This window comes from Chiloscyllium plagiosum, unplaced genomic scaffold, assembly GCF_037043375.1.
Source record: "Chiloscyllium plagiosum isolate Xiang-an unplaced genomic scaffold, Cpla_swu_hap1 HiC_scaffold_36, whole genome shotgun sequence".
Classification (NCBI taxonomy): Eukaryota; Metazoa; Chordata; class Chondrichthyes; order Orectolobiformes; family Hemiscylliidae; genus Chiloscyllium; species Chiloscyllium plagiosum.
This window is the reverse complement of record NW_028270174.1, coordinates 27,458,227-27,478,827: the sequence shown is the minus strand read 5'-3', so window position 1 is coordinate 27,478,827 and position 20,601 is coordinate 27,458,227. Positions and strand designations below refer to the sequence as shown.

At 40.3% G+C, this 20,601-nt stretch overlaps 1 long non-coding RNA gene across 1 annotated transcript in view; it reads right to left on the bottom strand.

The window, feature by feature from the left end:
• LOC148139917 (uncharacterized) overlaps positions 1–20,601 on the bottom strand; it is a 52,585-nt gene that overhangs the window by 18,475 nt on the left and 13,509 nt on the right. Inside the window, exon 2 of the long non-coding RNA XR_015753369.1 lies at positions 10,949–11,027. This is a non-coding gene — a long non-coding RNA (uncharacterized LOC148139917). The remainder of the gene's footprint in view (positions 1–10,948; positions 11,028–20,601) is intronic.

Here is a 20,601-nt window from a genome sequence, read left to right as displayed (position 1 = left end):
ACATGACTTTGGGGGCCAGGAAACGGGCTATATTTTTTGCTGGGTCAATGTTCATCTATGATTTATGATACTTATGACATTTTAACAATTGTATCATTTAATTGGATATTTGAACACTCTTGAATTCTGCAACAATGATTCAAATAGCATGAAGTTATAAGCACTGCAAGAATTAAAAATGAACTTTATTTTTAAAAATACCAAATGATGATTGAATGTACTTTTGGAATATTGTGTTCAATTCTGGTCTCCTTGCTATAGGAGAGATATTGTTAAACCTGGAAGGGTGCAGAAAAGATTTACAAGGATGTTGCCAAGCTTGGAGGATTCGAGTCACAAAGAGGGGCTTAAATAAGCTAGAGCTATTTTCCCTGGAGCATTGGAGGCTGAGGGGTGACCTTATAGAAGTCTATAAAATCATGAGGGGCATGGATAGGGTGAATAGTCAAGGTCTTTTTCCCAGATTAGTGGAGTCCAAACCCAGAGTGCATTTGTTTAAGTTGAGAGGGGAAAGATTTGAAAGGGACCTAGGAGGCAAAGTTGCGTGTATGGAATGAGCTGCCAGAGGAAGTGTTGGAGGCTGGTACAGTTACAATTAAAAGATACCTGGATGGGATTATGAATAGGAAGGATTTAGATTAATATGGGCCAAATGCTGGCAAATAGGATTAAATTTAGAATATCTGCTCAACATGGGCAAGTTGGACCAAAGGATCTGTTTCTGTGCTGTACAACTCTATGACTCTGTGATGGACCACTGGTTTAATCCTTCATATTAAAAACTGCCCACCATTCATATTTTCTCAGCCATGTCTGTTCATCTCAGTCTCCTAATTATTCTGTTGGAAATCCAGTGGATAGCTTTAAGAGGCCATCAGAGGAATTTAATGCTCCTGGTATAGACCTGTCCCCGAGTTCAAGAGGGGCCAACACCTCTGTGGCCGGTCAAGGACCCAACTTAACGTTTAATTGGCTTCAGGGTCCTTCTCATGGTTGGAGGGAGTTTCCAGCTTCTCAGAGGTTCTGGGGAATAAGCTGCTGATTACAGCACCAAGAATACTAACCATTGCCATCATTGCAGGAAGCAAAAGCTACAGGATCATTACTGGAGTCTGAAGTGAAAGTGGCTGAGAGGTGTGGTGTAAAGTGCATGTCCTCAGGCACTGGCTGAGAGTCAAGCTGCCTGAAGGTCTGATCAATATTCTTCCAATACAGAGCCCGAGGGCTGGTTGTAATTACTTCCCCCTGATTTTTGTAACCTCTGACTTTGGTTTCCATTGTTTTCTGTAGTTGATAGCTGCTGGCTGCTGTTTAATTTAGTTTGGTCAATTTTCTATCAGGTCCAATTTCTCAGGCTGTGGATCAAGTTAGAATATCCAATTTTGGGTTTATGATCACCCGACTGTACTGTAACTCTTTGTACCTTTCAAAACTTGCATAAAATTTCATGATACAACTAATTGCAGAAAAAAAACTCACAAAAGTTAGTTCAAAATCTAACTTCAGGATTTAAATATCAGTTAACAGCAGCAGAACTTTTAGCAATACCAATATCAACCTTAAACAATCAATTCTAATATATAATCTAACTACAGGATATCTTCAAGCTATTATCACATTGCCTAACATACTTCCTTTCTCTCTTGGTTACCCATTTCACTACTACCAAAGCTCATTGAATCTTTATTGGTATTGGTGAGAAATGTTAACTTTTCCATTAAATAGGTGATGGCCTCAAGTTATTTGTAGGGGAAAGTGAGGTCTGCAGATGCTGGAGATCAGAGCTGAAAATGTATTGCTGGAAAAGCGCAGCAGGTCAGGCAGCATCCAGGGAACAGGAGAATCGACGTTTCGGGCATAAGCCCTTCTTCAGGAAGGGCTTATGCCCGAAACGTCGATTCTCCTGTTCCCTGGATGCTGCCTGACCTGCTGCGCTTTTCCAGCAACACATTTTCAGCTCAAGTTATTTGTAATCTATATGAATGGCTTAGAGAAAGAGGAGACAGCAAAAGATTTAAACTTGTTGGTGAGACAAAACTAGTTGAGAATGCAAACTGAAAGGAGGACAGAAAGCAGTAAAGAGATTAACAGGCGAAGGGATTGGGCAAAACTGATATGACATGTAATGTGGTGAAGTATACGGTTATAAGAATTGCAAAACATGATTTTTAAAAAAGTATATAAATCAAGGGTGGGGGCACTGGTCTCATGATATCATTGCTAGACTGTTAATCCAAAACCTACATGTGAATCCAGACCCACAGAAATGTGATTTACTCTTAACTGCCTTCTTGGCAATTAGGGATGGGCAATAAATGCTGGTCCAACCAGTGATGGCCACATATGATGAATGGATTAATAAAATAACTTGTAAGCATTGCTGTTTAGAGAAACTTGTGTGCTTGTGAACACAGAAAGTCATAATCCAGATCCGGCAGTCCTTTCCAATCTTGTTTTCTGAGACACCATTTTCGATGGTTGAACATCTCTTGGATGAATAGTTGGGAGTTAATGGGGGGTGGCGGGGGTGGGGAGGGAGGTGGAGAAGATGTTTGAGAGTATATCCGGTCAGATCTGGTCAAACCAAAATCTCAGTTTGTGGTACCAACTGCAACTTTTGGAAGTTCTGAGATACAGCAGAATCTCAGAACTACCCATATGTTTATGGGGAGGCAATCGCTGAGTGGTATTATATTAAACTGTTAATCCAGAGACCCAGATGATGTCCTGGGGACTGAACTTGAATCCTGCCATGGCAGGTGGTGGAACTTGAATTCAATAAAAATCTAGAATTAAGAGTCTAATATTAACCTTGAATGATTGTCAGAAAAATCCATCTGGTTCACTTTAAAGAAGGAAACTGCTATCCTTACCTGGTCTGGCCTATATGTGACTCCAGACCCACAGCAATGTGGTTGACTCTTAACTGCCCTCTGGGCAATTAGGGATGGGCAATAGATGCTGAAAATGTGTTGCTGGAAAAGCGCAGCAGGTCAGGCAGCATCCAAGGAGCAGGAGAATCGACGTTTCGGGCATGAGCCCTTCTCCTGCTCCTTGGATTCTCCTGCTCCTTGGATGCTGCCTGACCTACTGTGCTTTTCCAGCAACACATTTTTAGCTCTGATTTCCAGCATCTGCAGTCCTCACTTTCTCCTGGGCAATAGATGCTGTCTAGATAGTGACGCACTCATCCTGTAAATGAATACAAAAGAATTGGAAATCTAGCCATTAAAAATCTTAGAAAGGTAAGAGAAAGCTAACATTTTGTTTGATTGTTTGACAGCAATTGAGATGCAGCTGGGAAGATTTCAGCCAATATTGTCATCATCATTCTCAGTTCCTCATATTATTGTATAATTATTTTTGGTTGATTATGATATCCCCCCCTTGAAAGTTCCTTTCCATAGTATGTTTTTTGGAATTCCTACGACCTTGTTACCTTCCACCATTTTTTGTTTCTCTCCCAGGCTCAGTAAATTCTTCGATTGCATTTTTGTATGTTTTTCCTTTCAGTATTATGTTGCCTCTCACCTCTTTATTCAGAGTCATATAGCGTGGATATCTATGGCTGTGTTTTATTTTTGGCCTTGCAAAGCTCTTTGCCCTTTGGGTATGAATTGGTTCTGTAACAGATCAAATTTTTTTTTAACATCTCCCACTGGTCATGAATCATGTTATCCATCAACAGATTTTCTCAGTTTCCTGTGGATGGTTTCTGTCTTGCTACATTAAAGTCAGCCCTATCTAAATTTAGAATCTCGGTCATTATTTTGCATTTCTTCTTTTTAAACATTATGTTGAATTCAATAACTTTACAATTGCTATTAGGTAAATTTCACACACCATTAGGTTTTTATGTGAATCTGGAATGTTTAGCATTACTAAATTGAATACTGTCTCCTCCCTTTATTGGCTATGGAACATGTTGGATGAAATTTTATTAGAATTTTGGATGGTTTTTCAGCACAAAAGAAGGTCATGTGACTTATTATGTTGTGCCAGGTCTTTGCAAATATAACTCAGCTAGTGATATTCCTTTCCTTTCCCCGTAGTCTGGCAAATGTTTATCCCCACTTCAGTACTTATCCAATTCCCTTTTAAAAGTTACAATTGAATCTGTCTGCACTTCATACTCAGGGAATGCATTCCAGATCTTAACTACTTCCTGTGTAAAATTGCTTTGCCTCATATCACCATTGGTATATTTCTTTCTTTCCATCTGCTTCAGCTGGATCCCTCATGACTCTGGACACCTCTATCAAGTCTCCACTCATCTTCTATTCCTCTAAAGAAAAAGAAACATACTTCTTCAAGATATCAAGGTAACTAAAGTAAAAGCAGTAAGTTCTGGAGAAACTTAGCAGAAGTGACAGCATCAATGGAGACAGAAGCAAAGTCAATGGGACTTTTCTTCAGGCTCCAATGACAAGTCAAATCTGTGCATGGATTTCTAAGGCTTCAACAATAGGAATGGAAAGGAGGCATGATTCCCCGCAGCTGGTCTATCAGTCTCAAATTCTCAGAATCATAATATTCCTACAGTGTGGAAGCAGGCCATTTGGCCCATCAAGTCCACACCAACCTTCCAAAGAGCATTTCAGCCTTACCCACTCACCCTCACCCTATCCCGTGATTAATCCACTTTCCTGCATATCTTTGGACACTATGGAAAATTTGGCATGGCTAATCCATCTAACCTGCAGATCTTTGGACTGTGGGAGGAAACCAGAGCACCCAGAGGGAATTCACACAGACACAGGAAGAATGTGTAATCTCCACACAGACAGTCACCCAAGGCTGGAATTGAACCCAGGCCCCTGGTTCTGTGAGGTCGCATTGCTAACAGCTGAGCCACTGCACCACTCCCCCAAAAGATCTTATCCAAATATCTTGCTGTAAGGCGTGAAGCACTAAAGTGAGGTGATACTTTCCAAGAACAAATCAAAGAGGCTAGCCTTCCAAAATAAGTATATATGGATGGAATGGCCAGGGAAGGGAGCAGCAAGCATGTGATACCTTAATTCTGAATATGGTGCCTTAAGTAATTCAAGGAGCTTGAGAGTGTAGCTTATGTGAGTAACGAAACATTGTGAGGTACAAAACTTAACACTCTGACTTTCCTAACACTCTCCTACACAACACTCTTCGGACCAAACCATCTTGTAGCACCATACATTCCTCTCTCTCTCCAGATATATGCTGGCAACACGACAAGAACAGTCAACACTTAGATGAATACACACAACTTTCTTGTTATCTGACAATCATACCTTATAGACACACTTCAGAAACATTAACTCTCTCTCATCTCTCATAAAGAAATCTCTCACACAAGTCTCTGTTTTACTTTCTTCCAGGAGAAGATCGCACAGATCCCCAGGGAAAGACAGGGGACTGTAGTGGCTTAGAAAGTTGGGGAAAGATGGGTGTAGGTTTATATGTGTCCAGTGGTAGCCACATGTTCATTGGCAAAACATACTGTCTTGGTCTACTAGGAGGGAAGTCCTTATCTAGAAATCCTAGATGTCACTAATGATTTACTGTGAATACCTGAGACACTTGTGCTTGCACGTATCAAGTGAGCTGACTTTCTGCCTTTTGATCCTACACTAGGAGTTGTCCCCTTCCGGTTGGATCTCTTTGCCCATTCTGTGTACCCGTGAGGAGATGGCAGCTGACAGTACTGCTGTTGCTGTCCTTTGTGTACCTGATTCTGTTGTTGTTGCATTCCTGCCATTCCTGCTCCTCACAGAAGCTGCAAGGGAGTGCAAAAAATTGAACTGACTTCCAAGATGTTGAAAAATCACCAGCAAAACAGAAGGAGCACTTTCAGAAAAGAAAAGTCAGCAATATTTCCTCATATAGACATGTTTACAGTGGTCAGTTTCATTATGTGAAGTCCTCCCAACACATCAAGTTTCATTAAACAAACACTTGCTCCTGTTTTCTTACCACGCTGACCCAAGTGAGAAGCAGTGATTTTGAAGAACCCAGGTGCTGGCTGTTAAAGCCAGAATACATGATTAAATACAAAATTAATTACATGCGTGCATATTTTTGTGACTTTCCTAACAGCTTCTCCAGATTTCCTCATTTTCCTGTAAACCCTGGTTTTGGAAGTTTGCTTGAAGGCTGGGAAGGGTGCGGAGTAAGGGGAAGTGGAGCAGGTTTCTAACATAATGCGATTCAGGCTTTGAATGTCATGATTACACACAAATCTGCCTTCTCTTGGTAGTTAAAATTCTTCTCATCATTGCAGAAAACTATCTTGAATAAACTCAACAAATTAATTGCTTTCTGTTATGAGCTTGTTTGCTTGTCCCAATTTGAATGAATGTTAAAATCCTCTATTAATAACACTTTGCATTTATTAAATGCTTGTTTAATCTCTGTATTTATACCTTTTACTACTTCACATTCAGTTGGCACTGGGCTACTGTATATGTCTGCACTAAGATCTTAAATAATTTCCTATTTCATATTTGTACCCTTAAAGGCACTATGACCTGCTTAACTCTCATTATATTCCCCCATCAGTAATGTAACTGAATCCTTAATGACTAAGCTTTTCTTACCTTCTCCAATTCCCTCTATTTGCTATAGAGTATAGGCTATGATACCATGACTCTGGATGTAGCTTATGAGTATGTGAAAGGAAGCATGTCATAGTAACATCAGATCATATGAAACAGCCTGAGAAAGCTGTTCTTCAATCTTTGACTTTCACCTAAGGGTCCCCTTGTGAAATCTGAAGGACTGTAATGTGTGGTGATGTTTCTTTAAGAGCAAGAGGAAGAGGATAACAAGGCAAGTGTGGATGCAAGTTTTCAAGGAATTCAGCAACAAAAATGTAATCCCTCCAAAATCTGAAGATAGTGAACCAAGGCAATTCAGGGTCTCAGAAGGAGAATTTCGATTAATGGCAGTGCCCTTTGAGTTGCTGAACCCCACACTCTGAATTTCCTCTGCACAACATTCCTCTGACAAATATGTCTCAGAACGCCACTGTTTTCTCTCTTGTCAAGCACCACATTTTCCAATCTGAACAGCTAGCATTCCCATCTACAATCATCCTATTGCCTTTTTGTATCCATCCTTCATAGCCTTTTGCCACAAAACTTGTCCTTTGCTCCTCTCTGCACCAACAGTCATAAGTCTCTCAGAGATCCCTATATGCTTTCAAGCCAGATGAAATTTTGGATATAATTTAAATGACTTTGGGATCCTGATCCAACGTCACTTTTGGAGAAACATTTTCCCAAGCGATATAATGAGATCCATTCAGTAACATGCTGACCCTTTTGAATATTTAGTCGTTGGAACCATGACAGATTTCCTCCAAACTGCACTAAAAGACAAATTGAACCAGAGATGCTTTGACCTGTAAGTTCTCATTGAAGAAGTAATGAGTTAAAAAGGCAAGGCAAGACAAAAAAGCTGTGAGCCTTCAAGTTAGCACAAAGTAAGTGCTAAGCAACCAACCTAAGAGTTGTAAAATGCAGCCTGTGCAAATATATGTGTATTCCTGCATGCAGTACAACCTGACAGGAACACTGCAATAGAGTCTGTAAACTCCAAGATTGATGTGTGTTAAAATGTAGAGATGGAAATGTGTTGCTGGAAAAGCGCAGCAGGTCAGGCAGCATCTAGGGAACAGGAGAATCGACGTTTCGGGCATTAGCCCTTCTTCAGGAATGAGGAAAGTTGGTCCAGCAGGCTAAGATAAAAGATAGGGAGGAGGGACTTGGGGGAGGGGCGTCGGAAATGTGATAGGTGGAAAGAGGTCAAGGTGAGGGTGATAGGTCAGACTGGGGTGGAGGCGGAGAGGTCGGGAAGAAGATTGCAGGTTAGGAAGGCGGTGCTGAATTTGATGGATTTGACTGAGACAGGCTGGGGGGAGGGGAAATGAGGAAACTGGTGAAATCCGAGTTCATCTCTTGTGGTTGGAGGGTTCCTAGCCGGAAGATGAGGCGTTCTTCCTCCAACCGTCATTTTGTTGTGGTCTGACGATGGAGGAGTCCAAAGACTTGCATATCCTTGGTGGAGTGGGAGGGGGAATTGAAATGTTGAGCTACAGGGTGGTTGGGTTGGTTGGTCCGGGTGTCCCAGAGGTGTTCTCTGAAACGCTCCGCAAGTAGGCGGCCTGTCTCCCCAATATAGAGGAGGCCACATCGGGTGCAAAGGATGCAATAGATGATATGTGTGGAGGTACAGGTGAATCTGTGGCGGATATGGAAGTTTCCTTTGGGGCCTTGGAGGGAGGTGAGGGGGGAGGTGTGGGCGCAAGTCTTGCACCTCCTGCGGTTGCAGGGGAAGGTGCCGGGAGTGGAGGTTGGGTTGGTGGGGGGTGTGGATCTGACGAGGGAGTCACGGAGGGAGTGGTCTTTACGGAATGCTGATAAGGGAGGGGAGGGAAATATATCCTTGGTGGTGGGGTCCGTTTGGAGGTGGGCGGAAATGACGGCGGATGATGCGCTGTACATGGAGGTTAGTGGGGTGGTAGGTGAGGACCAGTGGGGTCTGTCCTGGTGGCGGTTGGAGGGGCGGGGTTCAAGGGCGGAGGATCGGGAAGTGGAAGAGATGCGGTGGAGGGCATCGTCGACCACGTCGGGGGGGAAATTGCGGTCCTTGAAGAAGGAGGCCATCTGGGATGTGCGTTTTTGGAACTGGTTAAAATGTAGTCTGAGATCAGCCATGATGATGTGGGAGAGGCTGGTATTTTGGTGAAGCTAATATTCATGGATGAAGGTGAAGGTGTTTGCTGCACATGGAGCCTGCAATGAGATTTTAATGGATGCTCCTTCAGGTGGAGGCCCAGAGAAGTAGGTGGCGAACTGTATCCACCAAGTAACTGCTCCGACTTTCAAATATGAAACTGATGTCATCTAGTTTGTTGGAATTGTATAGATAAACCATAAACTGCGTACAAGTTAGTTAAGGTCACCTACTAATGAGGTGATGATGCATCACAATTGGATAGTGAGCGTTTATGAGCAAGATTCAGAACCCACCATTGAAACTTTAAGGAATGAATCAACATAGTTTTGTCAACAATGAGAATCAGATTTTTCATTCTTGCTATTTTTCCTCAAATTTCTTGCCTTTGCCTTCGTCACTCAATGGCTGAGAAAATTCTATCTGAGAAACTGATTAAATAAGAATCACAAGAAGAATTATCCTGAAGACTTTAAGTGACCTATCAGGCAAACTGGCAACCACTTGAAGTCTATTAAATATTTTACATGACATAGCAACTTCAAGTGTAGGTAGTAAGCATTTTCTCATTCATATAACCTTTAGATCCACACGTCAATACTTTTTTCCCTTAGGCATGTGTTTATCCTTGCGATGCATGGTTGTTTTTCTTACATTGGTTTCCAGAACTGCCAATATTTCTTCTTGGTATTCGTCAAATTTCAGATGCCAAGTATAGAAGAATGCCCACAAGTACTTGGCAGAACGTAGGTTTAGTTTTGATTAAACAGCAAAAGTTTATTAAATGGTACTTAACAGCTACTTACATTGCATCTGAGATACATGATTGCCTTTTATGAGACATCAGGCTCAAACTAAGAGTAAATACACATTACTATTTTAGCTACATGCTATCAAGAGTTACAACAGTCACTGAAGAATGATACACGCTCTGGCGACCATATGGAGAATACTGCACAGCACTGGTTAGTGGCTCCCAGGATCAGTCTTTTGTTTCCTGATGGTTGGAGCTTATCTTGTGATGTGAGTCAACTCTGTCAGATCGTAAATGTATTATACTACAGCTGGTTTTAAATCTAGTCAGTTCCTTCATAACACATGATGCTCCCTAATTGGGTCTATGCTCAACACTGCCAGTGAGCTCTCTGATTCCAGATGCCATAGCAACCTAAGATTTTGTCCTTAGTTCACAACTGCCTTTACAAACAGGTAATGTCTAATAAGGTTGTTTTGTAATCCATTTCTCTCCTTGCAGCTAATACTGTGTAGTCATAATTCTTTTGTGAAGTTTAAAGTGAATCTATCTTCCTAAATCAAGTCAGACCATCAGATCTATAATGTATTGTGTAGCTGTATAACAGATATAATCCTGCTGTTAGGATTTTGACAAGGGGCTGAATATTTTGTCCCTAATGGTCCTAGTTGCCTTCTAGCCTCTTTCTAAATTAATGCCTGGATGGCAAGACTGTTAGTGGTTAAGGACTTTAGTAGTTGATTGATCAATAAGAACTTAAGGACAACTTAAGGATCTATTTCCACCTGAGCTGCAAATATTTATAGCTCCAGATGAGACTGAACAAGTCAACTCACCTGACTGGTAAAGCAGGCAGGGTGTCAGTTATGGGGAATGGAAGATTTCCCTTGATTGGTGCATGATAAAGGACTGGACTGAAAGTGGTCAACTCCTACTCTGGCTTCTGATTCCTACTGTGATACTCCTTGATATCCACCAACATCAGAAACAAGCCCCCCTTCCAATAAGAAGCACTTATCAGAGATCTTGATCCTCAGGAAGTTGGGTGCCCACCTAGCCCCTCAGGAAGTTGGGTGCCCACCTAGCCTTGTCAGTGGTACTATTTATTGCTAAAACAGCCAACATCTGGTTGGCTTGAATCCCTCAATGTGTAGAGTTGTCACTTCTGGGAGCTCAATTTTGGAAAGAGATCTGTTGCTACCCAGCAAATTGCCTGATTGGAAGAGGATATGACAGTCCTTGCCATTAGAAATCAGGTTGTGTGTTTCACCACCATTTCAAAAAGTGAATGAGACACCCAATGACTTTGGAACATACCAACCAGAGAATCAAGTCATGAAAAATCACAACAAATAAAGATCATGCATGATCTTTATTTTACATTATTTTCTTAATATTGAAATGATATTCATTGCATTCACAACACTTAACCTATACCATGTTAGCAAAGGAGCCTCCTGTATCCCAGATAATTCTCACCTTATCAAGCAACCAAAAGGCATCCTTCAGTATCGCTACTCATGGACTGTCTTGATGCCCAACACTGCAGATTCATTCACTAAAAAGAGATGCATAGTTTGTCATTAGGAAAAATAAAATAGTTTTATTTAAGCAAATACAATTTTAGTGAATGGATTAAGTCATTAGTGGAAAAAAATGATTCGTGGCAATGATATTTGATGTAGGATACTGAGCTCAGTCTATTGATCCACTTTATAGGGCACATGTGGCCATTAGTGGCTATGCATTATATGAAATAGCTACTGAATTGAAGATGCCATTGATTAAAGATTACTCCAGTACTTTCAGGTCAATTCATTACATTGAACTATATAGAACATACAGCACAGAAACAGGTCAGTTAGCTCAATTGGTTGATGCCGGTTTTTAATGCTTCAGATGAATCTCCTCCCATTGTACTTTATTTTAATGCTATTAGCATTTTTCAGTCTCATGTGGTTGTCTAGTTTCCCTTTAATATTAAATTAAAGTGTTTTTTTAAAAAAGTGACTGAGATCATGCAACCTTAGAATCCTTCAAGAAAGATTGATTAAAGATCACTTCAGGATTCTTTGCATTCAATTGAATTAAGATTACTTTAGAATTCTTTAGGGACAATTGATTAAAGAATACTTTAGCACACTTCGAGTTTGATTGATTAAAGATTCCTCAAGTTCAACTGCATAAAAATTACCATAGGACTCTTTGGAGATGATTGAATAAAGATTGCTTTAGAATTCTTCATGGCCGGTTGATTGAAGATTTCTTCAGGATGTTCAAGGCCAATCGATTAAAGATTACTTTAAGACTCTACAAACAATTTAAACTCACTGAAAGTAATATTGTCGGGGTGGGGCAGCCTGAGGATTCAGCTGAAAGGCTCACCAACCCATTAATGTTGCCAGTCTGCCTTTTTCATAGTGGCCTGCTGTAGGCAGATTGCAGCGACTAAAGGTTGCAAGCAGTAGGTTATTTCTGTGTTGAAAAGGCTCCAAAATGTTATGTTTTTCATTATTTTGCTGGGGTCAGGAAGAGCAGGATTGTATGTACAAAGAATGTTTACACAGGTGCTGTATACAATACATCTCAACGTTGTTTAACTTACTATTTCATGTTTGGAATCAACCTTCCATGAAGATTTCTTGCCCCAGTAATAAGCAGTTAATAATGACTGAATGCACATTAAATAAGTAGGACTGTGATAATTAGCCTTTGATGGCTGTATTCTATTACATTGATGTGCATCAGCTGGTCCAGTATGCACAACTGCCAAAAGGAAAGCAACTATAAGCATTTAAATGTTAAAAGTTATGAATTATATATGATCAAAGCTACAAATTAATGCAGTGAAATTCTGAGAGGTGTTAAATATTTTAAACCATCTTTATTCACTAAACCTTTTGGAGATGTGCTGCTCCTCCAGGGCCTTCATTAGACTGTTCTGACACAGGTTTGTATATCGGGGTTAGACTGAGTGACAATATCTGAATGCCAACGTAACTTTTTTTTTCTCCAGTGTTGCTGTGATAACTGACATGTCAATTCTCAGATCTGGTCCCAACTTTGATTTGTATTCTTTAAGAAGCTAATTGCATCCTGCTAAAACTAAAAGTAGATTGAGAACAACACCGTCTTACCTTAATGTTAACTCAAGGTGAGGTAAAACAGGAAGTAATGAAATTTAAAACAAGAGGAAGGTTGAGACCAATCTTAAACTATTTTTCTGTTGTTTTTTGGTCTATAAATAACATTTGCACAATGTTTTTAAGAAAATCACACATTCATGATGTATTCTGGTCACAACCTTGGCACTAAACAATAGGTTATATTTAATGTGGTCCTTTAAGTATCAGGTTTTCGCTGTTAATACAATGGCAGTTTAACATATTAATTTATAAATGACCAAGTATTATAGCAAACTGAAACATTCCTGCTTTAGAGCACATTCATACATAAAATATCTTTTCTCCCCTGACTAGAAATGCACATTAAATTATGACCTCTTTCTTTGGGATCATTACTTCTTGTTTGATTTCCATAATAGTATGTTTGACACAACTGGAATGGTTCTTAAAATTGCTGAAGGATGATAACTCATGCTAACATGACTATAATGTTTGTCCATTGGTTACTAACAGTTGTGCCTCGTGTATTCAAATGTTTCATAGTTGAGACACAGGCAATGAAGTTTTGAGCTCTATGTACATATTGGATAGTGTTGCAGGTAAATTCCTCTCCTTGAGATATTACACTCCATTATTATCTTCAGACCCTTTGAAGCTGGTTATTTTGATAGAGCTGAAGGTATTGGAATAATCCCTATCTCTCTGTCATCTGAAATTTTGAACTTTATCAATAATATTGAAGAAAGTGGCTGAGTGGTTAGCACTGCTGCCTCACAACACCAGAGTCCCAGGTTCAATTCCAGCCTCGGGTGACTGTCTGTGTGGAGTTCGCACATTCTCGCTGTGTTTGCGTGGGTTTCCTCCTGGTGCTCCGGTTTCCTCCCACAGTCCAAAGATGTGCAGGTTAGGTGAATTGGCCATGCTAAATTGTCCATAGTGTTAGGTGCATTAGTCAGAGGGAAATGGGTCTCGGTGGGTTACTCTTCGGAGGGTCTGTGTGGACTGATTGGGCCGAAGGGCCTGTTTCCACACTATAGGGAATCTAATCTAAAACACCAATTAGGATTACCATCATGTAAATCAAAACATTACATTCAATGAATTGTTTTTCTCATATAAAACAAAGACTTGTGCTGAATGTGCCAGTTGTGACTAAATTGGTAGCACCTGCAGCTCTGACAGAGCATTTTGTGTGTTTAAGTCTAATTCCAGAACCTTGAGACCAAACTCTAGATTGACGTATCAGTGCAGTACTGAGAATGTGTTGTACTGGCAATGTAGTTTTCTAATGAAATATTAAATTGAGGCTCTATTTATGTAAATGTAATATTTTAAAAATTCCATGGTGGTATGTAAATGTTTCTTCTTTCATGGTTTGTGGTCAAGACCTATTCCAAATTATCTTTTAGTTGGGTGTATATCAATGTTATTTTAGATGGAAGTTAAGAATCACTCACATTTCTGTGGGTCCGGACTCACATGTAGGCCAGACCTGGTAAGGACCAATGATTCCCTCCCTAAAGGACATTCATACACCAGATGGATTTTTACAATGATCAATGTTAAAGTCACGGCATCATTACTGAGACTAGCTCTCAATTCTAAATTTTGTTCATTATATTTATATTTCAACTGTGGAGTAGTTTCCTGCTATTAATTATAGTCTAGTGACATCACAGCTATGCCATCACCTGCAGAAATAGACTATTCAACCTATCAAATCTTCTCCATGTCCAATGTAATCATGGTTCATCTGGTCATCTTCAAAATCTCTTTCCAGCCTAATCACCATAATCCTTGTTTCGCTTATTGATTAAAAATCTGTCTATCTCAGTCTTAAGTGTAGTGACCCATTTTGCTAGCACTCTGCAGTAAAGAATTGTATTGATTAATGTGCATCTGAGAGAAGAAATTCCTCCTATATTTTAAACATGTAACCCCTTATTCTGAGATTATGCCCTTTGATCCCAGAGTCTCCCACAAGAGGAAACAGCCTTTCCACAATTACCCTGTCAAGTCCCCTCAGAATCTGGTATGTTTCAATAATATTACTTCTCATTCCCCTAACCTCCAATGAGTAGAGATCCAATCTTATCTCTCCTCAAAAGTCAGACCCTTCATACCAAAGATCATCCTCGTGAACCTTCTCTGGACAGCCTCCAATGCCAGAGACAGATTTACCTGCAACACAGCAGGGATACATAGCAATAATGCAACTGTCACAGCATGTAAGCTGGTGCACCTGATTGTTTAGTCTCATTTGTGCACCCCTGTATAGTTGAAACTGAAACATTTTTTTTAACCCCCATTGTTTTGTATCCTTCAAATGGAGAAGCATAAAATGTGTCTGTAATTCAGGCCATAATCCTGGGATTGGGGAAGGGGGTGTTTTAGCTTGCAGTTAAGCAGACAATAATTCAACAAAATTAACATTTGCTTAATTGTGATAAGGCTGGCTGAAAACAGTGACTATGAGGATATTTATCTGAACACCATGTGAGAGATATCTTTAAAGCAGCTACTGCTTCTCAGCAAGGGGCAGAGGGAAACATCCAGAACTGTTAATTGAGCCCAGATACTAAAAGCCACAATCTAGTGCTACAAAAGCTAAACAAAGCCGTCTTTACCCACTCCCAAGATCTGTTCCACTTAATCCACTTGTGGGATCAACTACTAACGAATTGAGTACAGAGTCCACATTGTTGCTGAATCTGCCTTTACTTCAGAAAAAGAAACTTCAAGGAAGTTAATCTTACAATAACAGTCCAGATTGATCTCATTTTTATCCTTGCTTGCTTTAAAAATTTCAATGTGTATTTAGCTATTAATTTTTCTCACTTTCCACTTCAGTAAACTCTAACAATAATTGCATAATAAAATGACATTTTGTCTTGTTTAATAAAAAGCTGTGTTGCTTTATTTAAAAAAATGACAACACTCAGGGAAAGGGAAACTGAAAGGGAACCAGATATAAACATATACAAATTCCTAATTTATGCACTGCACTGAGGCCAAACTACGGTGTGGTCATGACAAGTAACCAAATGATCCTAGCCCAGGGAGTCTTCTTAACAACGCATCATCCATGAAACATGTTTTAGTCTACAGTGTTATTTCCTGAAGTCAAACAAGCTACAAGTAAGCTGCCAGTACAGAGCATTCTTTGATAATTCCCCTATTTACCAAATAGACCCTTTGGACTATAACCTGGCGTTGTGTGATTTTTAACTTTGTCCACCCCAGTCCAAACTGGCACCTCCACATCATGCCTATTTACCTTGTTTAAGTATTTGGTTGCATGCTTTTTCCCTACTCCTCCCTACTCAATGTCCTATAACCACAATTGTTTTCCATGAACCATTCAGTAAAACATTAGATCTAGAATCACAACTGGTCAAATCTTAGACCCTCTGCCAACACTGTTTCTGTCATCAGCTTGAAGCCTCAACAGATCTCCTCCACTTAATTTCCTTAAATGACATTTATAGTCTGTCCCTCGTACACCAGGATTATAGCATCACCTGGAATTTTTTTTAATTCCCACTTTTCCTGGTATGTCAGGTTTACTCTGGATGTCAATAACCTAAAACAGTTTTAATAATGGAATATACCCAAAGTACACAGCAGGAAAATACTGCAAAAACCTTTCCTATATAAAGTTTACAACCACAACTGAATCCATTTACATGGACTTACAGGTAAAAGCAGGCAATCAGCCTGCTCTGTTCCAACCTCCAGTCATGCATCGGAGATGACACCTGTTCCTGAGCTAGCTAACTATGCTCTATGACATGGTTTCTTTGTACACTTTCCAAACAAAAAAGCTGTACAGCCAAACATTTAACTGTCCATTCTTTAGCAAATGAGAAGTTTGATCACTGGCAGACCTCATTTGACTACTGGCAAACATCAGAACATGTAAATTACTATATTGGCTTGAGTAATTGCTCATTAAGATTTGTTGTGCCTCCTTGGAAAGAGGCTTAGCTCTTATTTTTAGCAAACTTTGACCTCAGCTTTAGCTTGCTCATGCTGTTCACCACTTTTATGTCATCTAATTAACCATATGATATTTACACAGCACAGTTTTATGACAATCACAAATTGTGTACTGATAAATAGTCCAAATTATTACAACAGATTCACAGTGTCTGTTTCAAATAAAAAAAAACTGCAGACTTTTCTGGAGTTACTGTGACAGTTAGGATGACAGGAAGACAGATTTGCTTTCCTAAAGGGCATTGGTGAATCAGACATGTTTTTATAATAATCAATGTTGGTTTCATGGTAATTACAATTGAGACTGATTTTCAATTTCAGATGTTATTAGTTGAATATTAATTGCACCAATTTTCACAGTGAAATTTGAACCCACGTGTCTAGAATAGAACATAGAACATAGAAAAATACAGCGCAGTACAGGCCCTTTGGCCCTCGATGTTGCGCCGATCCAAACCCACCTAACCTACACTAGCCCACTATCCTCCATATGCCTATTTAATGCCCGTTTAAATGCCCATAAAGAGGGAGAGTCCACCACTGCTACTGGCAGGGCATTCCATGAACTCACGACTCGCTGAGTAAAGAATCTACCCCTAACATCTGTCCTATACCTACCACCCCTTAATTTAAAGCTATGCCCCCTCGTAATAGCTGACTCCATACGTGGAAAAAGGTTCTCATGGTCAACCCTATCTAAACCCCTAATCATCTTGTACACCTCTATCAAGTCACCCCTAAACCTTTTCTCCAATGAAAACAGCCCCAAGTGCCTCAGCCTTTCCTCATACAATCTTCCTACCATACCAGGCAACATCCTGGTAAACTTCCTCTGCACCTGTTCCAGTGCCTCCACATCCTTCCTATAGTATGGCGACCAAAACTGCGCACAATACTCCAGATGCGGCCGCACCAGAGTCTTATACAACTGCAACATGACCTCAGGACTCCAGAACTCAATTCGTCTACCAATAAAAGCCAGTACGCCATATGCCTTCATTATCGCACTATTTACCAGGGTGGCAACTTTCAGATATCTGTGTACATGGACACCAAGATCCCTCTGCTCATCCACACTACCAAGTATCCGACCATTAGCCCAGTACCCCATCTTTTTGTTACTCTTACCAAAGTGAATCACCTCACACTTACCTACATTGAACTCCATTTGCCACCTTTCTGCCCAGCTCTGCAACTTATCTATATCCCGCTGTAACCGGACACATCCTTCCTCACTGTCAACAACTCCACCGACTTTCGTATCATCTGCAAACTTGCTCACCCAACCTTCTAGCCCCTCCTCCAGGTCATTTATAAAAATGACAAACAGCAATGGTCCCAAAACAGATCCTTGCGGAACACCGCTAGTAACTGCACTCCAAGATGAACCTTTACCATCAACTACTACTCTCTGTCTTCTTCCAGCCAGCCAATTCCTAATCCAAACCTCCAACTCACCCTCAATGCCATACCTCCGTACTTTTTGCAGTAGCCTACCATGGGGAATATTAGCCTGGGCTTTTAGATTAGTCCAATGACACTACCCTGCGCTACCAGATTTGCCTACATCACTCAAAGAGCAGCATTTTAGTCAATTCCATTCAACTTCAAAAGAGAAACGAATAAGCAAGTGAGTATTGGCCCTCCAGAGAGTGAGAATGGGGTGTTAATAATAGATAATAAGAAAATGGACAATGAAATTAACAAATTTCTTGCCTCTGTCTTCACTATGGGAGACCTAAAAATTCCAGTTTAGCTGTAAATCAAGAAAGAGAAGGAGAAAGATACTTTGTAACGCTACAGTCACGAGAGACGTAGTACAAGCAAACCAACAGAATTACAAACTGGCAGGTCTTCAGGTCCGGATGGATTTCATCCCAGGAACTTACAAGAGGTGAATGAATGTAGCTCTTCATTCTCCTCCTTTGATCCCTGCTCCTCAATCTGATGAACATCTTTATTGCCTCAAATTCCTTTTTCCTCCATGAGAAATTCCTAGTCCATATAACCACTTCTCCAACTGAGTGCAGCAGTGGACTTATATTGGACTTCTACAGCCATTCTTCACTCAGCAAGGAATTATTTCTCTGCAAAATCAAAATAAGCCCTGGATAGTATCCAGGCTTGGCTCAGAATCTAGGAACTCCTTGTCTTGCAGAACTGCGCAGGACTCCTTTTATTTGTTCATCTCCTGTCTTGTTTTCCTGTCCATTTTAACTAATTTACTCCTTAGGTAAAAACAATGAATGCAGATGCTGGAAACCAGATTCTGGATTAGTGGTGCTGGAAGAGCACAGCAGTTCAGGCAGTATCCAAGGAGCTTCGAAATCGACGTTTCGGGCGAAAGCCCTTCATCAGGAATGATGGCTTTTGCCTGAAACGTCGATTTCGAAGCTCCTTGGATGCTGCCTGAACTGCTAATTTACTTCTTACCCTATTTGCCCCTCCATTTCCCTCATCCTCTTAGTTCTATTCCTCATCACTTTACCTCTCTCATCTCTTTGTATTCTCCATCCATGTCTCATCCTCCTTCTCTCCTTTCTCCCAGTCCCTGTACCCAGCTTCTTGTCTGCAGTGAAGGGTGAAATTCACATAATTGTGACAAATTATATATAAACACAAATAGAATTATAAGGTTATAGATATTGACACTTCAAAAGTAAGCAATTGGTTGTAAATATAAACAGAGGAAGAGAGTGAGATTGAAATCTTTTAGATTAGATTAGATTTTTTAGATTACTTACAGTGTGGAAACAGGCCCTTCGGCCCAACAAGTCCACACCGCCCCGCTGAAGCGCAACCCCCCCATACCCCTACATTTACCCCTTACCTAACACTACAGGCAATTTAGCATGGCCAATTCACCTGACTTGCACATCTTTGGACTGTGGGAGGAAACCGGAGGAAACCCACGCAGACACGGGGAGAACGTGCAAACTCCACACAGTCAGTCGCCTGAGGCGGGAATTGAACCCGGGTCTCTGGCGCTGCAAGGCAGCAGTGCTAACCACTGTGCCACCGTGCTGTGCTGTTAGTGTGAATAAAATGAAGGCTCACGGTCAGTAATAAAGTAGAATAATGCACCATAACTTGGTGAAGTGCAGGGTAACAAATCTATAGAATGTGGTATAATTACAGAGATTGAATATATTAAATAATATATTTCAACAAATGAATATAATCAATATTAACTTAGAATAGACTTATCTGACTTCATGAAGTCTTGCATGATATGACAATGACGTTATACAAATACCATAGTTTAACTCTACATTCTAGAAATCCTTCTTTGCAAGATTTGTCTGTAGCTTTTTGATATTTACAGTAGTTTTAAAACTGTTTTTCCAAAGAATTTGTTGATCCATTGCAATAAGACACCTTAAATATCGCTCAGAAGAATGAACGCATGAAACATTTATGTGACAATATTAGCAATAGTAAATTCTGTGTTTATAACATTTTTGTAAGAGCATTTTCAATATCTGATACATAAAGTGATATGCTGTCAGGAACAAACAACTATTAATTGCCTGATATGGCAGTTAATTTTACTGGGATGGTTCGTGGAAACTGCTCCCATAACTCTGTCAAGAATCTGAATTGGATTTTTGTTGCACCTCCTTCAAAGTTCAGCAACAGAATGGGAAAAACCCTGAAGAGAATTGTAGCCATGAACAGGAGAGATCTGCTTGAACAAACACCAGACTAGATACATAAAATACTAAGGTCTGCTAGAATTTTGGATATGACTGAGGAGAGTTCCTGATTGACCAAACCCACCTCAGTAAGAAAGTACACAATACATACATATTTGCTCCTAGGGGCTAGTGTGTGATTGAGTTGGGCTTGGCTGGTCTTGGAGTCTTTGTGGCTATGAGGTAGGTGTGTGCTGACGTGATGGTTAAAGGCCTGTCTCAATTCTTTATCCTAGGTTTGAAAGACTTTACACCCTCCAACCCTCACTAATCACAACCCTACCCATCCCTCCAATATATCTTCCCAACTGAT